The sequence below is a fragment of the Octopus sinensis genome, linkage group LG11, assembly GCF_006345805.1.
Source record: "Octopus sinensis linkage group LG11, ASM634580v1, whole genome shotgun sequence".
NCBI classification, from domain to species: domain Eukaryota; kingdom Metazoa; phylum Mollusca; class Cephalopoda; order Octopoda; family Octopodidae; genus Octopus; species Octopus sinensis.
The window spans coordinates 75,525,547-75,531,546 of record NC_043007.1 but is presented as its reverse complement, the minus strand read 5'-3'; positions in this window follow the sequence as shown (position 1 = coordinate 75,531,546).

The window sequence follows — 6,000 nt, the reverse complement described above, 5'->3', positions numbered from 1 at the left end:
TCTGAGCAACAGATAAACAGTAACAGTATGGAATCATAAAATATATTTGCCAAGGCTAGAGATGGGAACGATGACCTCCTTCACAAATACTAATCGGACACAGACTGGGTGCTGTTGGCCAGCTGGAGGAGATGTCTTCCTGAGGCTAAAAACAACAGTAACACCATCTTCTATAGGATTTCCACATTTAGTTGGCATATATATTTTACGATTCTGTACTCTTACTGTTTAACTCTCGCTCAGAGATTTAATATAACTTATCTCCCTCTTTATGAAATCAGCAACAGTGTGTCACTAGAAAAAGGATATAGTATTCCATGAGTGGAATGAGTTCTTCATCACCAGCCAGTGATTAACACACACTGAAGACAGGTAACCACTCAGAAACCTGGGTCTGTGTGTATCACATAAGGCTAGAAATGGGAGTGATGACCTCTCTCGCAAATACTAATCAGACACAAACTGTGTGTCATAGGCCAGCTGGAGGAAATGTCTTCCTGGGGTCAAAAACAACAGGAACACCGTCTATAGTTGGCAGATATATTTTATGAAATTCCCACACACACCTTTGCCTCTATACATTCAATGAAGCTTTACCTAGTTTCAAATGGTTATTGACTGCTACCTCCAGCAAAAATTGGTTCCTTGCTGTGCCACTATTTCCTATATATATATACACACACAAATACATATAGTGTATGTATATATGGTGGCTGCCCCCTCTTTATTGAGTATGGCCATTGCACGAAGCTTAATCAATGTTGTTATCATGCAATGCCTGTGCAAGAAGATTTTTTTTAAAGTGAGGAAAGGCTGTGCACTGAGTCAATCCCACTCACTAAGCAACAGCAGCCAAAATCCGAAAAGAAGAACAAGTCAACATTATCGGTAACCACTGAGCCGCAGGTTTTATGTCAAAGTTATCCCAGTTACCTGAGTTACCTTCTCCTAAAAGGATGCCCTAACAAAGGCTAGGAGTCCTTCACTCCCAATGGTTTAACCACACGATCGGGTATTCAGTCCGATTATTTCTATGTCCCCGCAGATAATACAGCCTTAAGACATTTATTGGATGGCCGTTGACTCTCAAGAGTTCCTCTGCCCTTTGACGGGTTTTGTTTTTCATCCCGCAGGGTGTCCAATAAACACCCTCCTCACCAAGCAAGCTGGGGTTGCCGGTTTAGTTGCCGACGACCCGACCATGCAACAGGTTGTACTGGGTTACATGTTACCAGTAGCACTCGAAAGTGACCTGACATAATGTATATATATATATATATATATATATATATATATACACACATACACACAAATACATATACTGTATATATATATATATATATATACACACACACACACACACATATATATATACACACATGCTTACAAATACATGTGTGTATGCATGTATGTATGTGTGTGTATTTGTGTGTTTATGTATGTCCACCACCATTGCTTGCCAACAAATGTTGGTTTGTTTATATTCCTGTCCTTAGTGATTCAGTAAAAGAGACCGAATGAAAAGTTCCAGACTTTAGATAAATAAGCACAAGGGTTGCTTTGCTTGATTAAAAACCCTTCAAAGCTGCAGTCCAATGACTGAAACAAGTATAAGTTAAAAGACCACCAGCAATTTTTTCTAAGAAGTTTACAATCTGTATGTTTATCCACAATTACACAATCATGCATTCATTTTCCATTTCTTCTAAATCGGCTCCAAGTGTCATGAATCTTTCTTTTTTGACTTCAGCTGAGCAAATGCATCCAATTGCACATCTATGAAATCTGCTTCAACAAGATATTTTATAAACCCTATTGTTGTCTCTCATACTAGTTCCATATAAAAAAAACACCTGTGCTGGTGCCATGTAGAAAGCATCCATGCTGGTGCCATGTAGGAAGTAACTATGTTGGTGCCATGTAAAAAGCACCCATGCTTGTTCCACATTAAAAGCACCTGTGCTGGTGCCACATAAAAAGCATCCAGTACCCTCTGTAAAGTGACTGGAACTAAGAAGGGCATCCAGCCATAGAAACCTTGGCAAAACACACAATTGGGACTCCTGTCAACCAAACCATCCAACCCATGCCAGCAGGAAAGCGAACTTTAAATAATGATGATGATGAACTTCCTGAATTGTGCAAATCTAAGAAAATTGCTCAATTAATGTCCTTAAAATTTCTATAAATTTTTTTGCATGTAGTTCAAGATTCTTTCATCTGGTTTCTTCATAGAATTTCTTTGTACTTAGGAAGTACTTAAAATGTTTTCTTTTTAAGCTGTTATGAAATATGTTAAGTTTGTTCTGTAAGCTCTTGATCAAGCCAAATGTCTCAGCAACAGATTTCACAAAACCTTGCAGTTTAATATTTAGTTCATTCATATACAATGAAATGTTTATGAAAAATACTAGTTTATAAAGCATCATCATCACCATCATCATCATCATCATCATCATCTTTGTTTAACATCCATTTCTGTGCTAGTACGGATTGGACGGTTCGACCGTGGTCTGGGAAGCCAGGAGGCTGCACCAGGCTCCAGTCTGATCTGGCAGTGTTTCTACAGCAGGATGCCCTTCATAACGCCAACCACTCCATGAGTGTAGTGGGTGCTTTTTACGTGCCACTGGCACAGGTGCCAGGGGAAGCTGGCAATGGCCACCATCAGTTAGTGCTTTAATAATTTAAATGAGAAAAATGACTAAAATATCCAACAAACCACCTAAATACTTGATCACGATAACCATTGTGCATCGATGAAAAAAAAAAATTATATCCAGTTTTATGCCAAAATACTTGACCACAATAGCCATTTACATAATTGGACATTAATAAACTATTTTTAACTCATATTCATTAAAGAAAATTTATTAAATTTTGCTTTATTCAAAAGCTGTAACTGCTATCAAATTGATTATCTTTGTCATAACTTTCATTTCAATATTGAAATTTTTGAATCCAGCTTTTATGTACAGTATTTCCTGATATATAATATAAAAGAAAGAAAGGGTGGGAAAACAAACAGTTTCTGTAAATTACTTTACAAACTCAACATTTCAAACTATCATATTAAGGGTGCCATCAGTCATAATGGAAACTACTTTTGGCAACTTGATCAGTTTACAGGAAACATTTTAACATAGTAGCTTACTCCTTTTCCTTTTGTGCTATGAAGTAACATCTTAGATTTCAACTCCTTGTGAGAATATTGTACAGTATTGGATGCAGACATGACTGTGCAGTAACAAATTTGCTTCTGAATCACATGGTTCTGCATTCAGTTTCACGGTGTGGCACCTTCGGAGAGTGTTTTTTTTTACTACAGCCCCAGGCTAGCCAGAGCCTTGTAAGTGAGGAAACTGAAAAAAGCTTGTTGTGTGTGTTTGTGTGTGTGTGTTTGTGTGTGTGTGTGTGTGTGTGTTTGTGTGTGTGTTTGTGTGTGTATTTGTGTGTGTATTTGTGTGTGTGTTTGTGTGTGTGTGTTTGCGTGTTTGTGTGCGTGCTTGTGTGTGTGTGTGTATGTGTGTGTGTTTGTGTGTGTGTGTGTGTGAGTGTTTGTGTGTGTGTGTGTTTGGTGTGTGTGTGTGTGCACGCGTGTGCATGCGTGTGCCTTTGCTTTTGCTCTGGTCATATCAGCCTATGTCAAAAGCTATTGAAGAGCTGCTGATGCATTAATTTGTGACTGTTAATTGATGGGATCTAATACAATGTGCTGTACCATTAAATCACACTAAAAATACCATTTCCTGAGGCTATCTTAAAACTTTGAAATTCTTCGTTAAATGTAGCACCTCTGTGCTTACAAATTTCTTGTAAGTATTTCTTGAGAGTATCTTGTATTTCTCTAAAGCTACCATTCAATCTTGCATTGAATATCGCCGTCATCTTTGGGCTAGTGCTTTCTCTGAGTGTCTTAGCTTGCTTGACAAAATTCAGAATTTTGTTAACATGGTGGATCACCTCTTTTTCTCTTGGTTGGAAGGTTCTGCCTATTGTAGAAATGAATCTTTGTTGTGACTTTCCTATTAGTATTTCCATGAGAATTGCTCTGATGAACTTTCTGGTCTGGTACCCTTGGCCAAGACCTTTAAATGTGTCATCTTCTTCTCTTCCCAGGCACATATATTTCTTTACTACCCACAAGGGGCTAAACATAGAGGAGACAAACAAGGACAGACAAAGGGATTAAGTCGATTGCATCGACCCAGTGCAAAACTGGTACTTTATTTATCGACCCCGAGGGGATGAAAGGCAAAGTCGACCTCGGCGGAATTTGAACTCAGAACGTAACGACAGACGAAATACCACTAAGCATTTCGCCCGGCGAGCTTTCTGTTAATCATAAGTTATGGTTATTCTAATATTAGTCTAATAGCTCCTTTCCTCAAATTGCTGCTCTCTGGAACTCATAACCATCACCTTGTTTTCCTTTGGTCTGTGACATTGAGTATTATAAGTTTTCTGTAAATTGATATCTTTTAAATTTCTAGGCCCCTTTTTTACCTTCTTTGTTGTCCCTTATGTTACAGTAACCCAAAGCCTTGTTTAAGGGACAAAGCTGTTAAAAATAATAAACTTTTTTATATGACACTACAGGAAGAATTTTTTTCTATAAGTCCATTGTGTACTCAGCAAAGGTCAATTCTTTTTCACTCCCCCTGCATTATAGAGTTGCCATCAGTGTGTTACAAGACCTAATTTCATAAATCTAGCAAGATTTCATAAAATTATTGGCCATTTGAGGAACGTTGCCATAGTTATCTTAACTTCAGACAGTTGGTATGTAAAGTTCATGTGTCAAAATAGATAAAAAAAAAATAATCAATTATTCTGCAAATTTTCTGATTTCTGCTTCCAGTACACAATTTATGATTTCCCGGAGTCATTTCTACAATATTTACTGTATTTGATAGACTGTCTTTTTGCCAAAGAGATGTCTCCAAAACATCGCCCAGGTCCTATATCCAAAGCTAGACCTATAATACAGGCTTTAACCTGTATATATGTGTGTGTGTGTGTGTGTGTGTGTGTGTGTGTGTGTGTGTGTGTGTGTTTGTCCCCCCAACATCGCTTGACAACCGATGGTGTTGTGTTTACATCCCTGCTGACCAAAGCCTTGAGTGGATCTGGTAAACGGAAACTGAAAGAAGCCCATCATATATATGTATGTGTGTGTGTGTGTGTGTGTGTGTGTGTGTGTCTGTCTGTCTGTCCCCTCCAACATCGCTTGACAACCGATGCTGGTTTGTTTACGTCCCCATTTCTTAGCGGTGCAGCAAAAGAGACCGATAGAATAAGTACTAGGCTTACAAAGAATAAGTCCTGGGGTCGATTTGCTCGACTAAAGGCGGTGCTGCAGCATGGCCGCAGTCAAATGACTGAAACAAGTAAAAGAGTAAAAGAGCTGAAATTCGATTGCATCTAAATTGTCATATATATTTTATGCTATCAAAGATGGTAAATAACATTCATTGACTTTCAGTTTTCTTATTACTGGGATGCCTATGCTAGAGGTACCAATATCATTTCCTTATGTATGTTCAGGGGTTGAACAAAATAATGGAAGCACCTAGCATTATAGCATCATAATTTTGAAATATCTATAAAACCATCAAAAGCTTGTTTACTTTTGTTTTTTGATTTATTATTAGTGTTGCTTAATATGTGCTAAAATTGCTAAATTTGCCGTTTCTTTACAGATATCATCAGGAAAAGGTAATTAAAATTCATTAAAATGACAGGTCTATTGGACTTTCAAAGAGGTCAAATTGTTGGTGCTCATATGGCAGGCACTAGAGTAACAAAAACAGCTGAAATGTTTGGTGTATCAAGAAGTACTGTAAATCCTCAAGTATAGTCTGCCCTTGAGTATAATACGCAGGGGATTTTTAGGGAGTTGTATCTCTGAAAAACCTAAACCTTGTGTATAATACACGCCCCTTCTCTAACTTGAGTCAAGGAGGTCTATATAACGTCCTTGGTTTGTAAAAATGTATA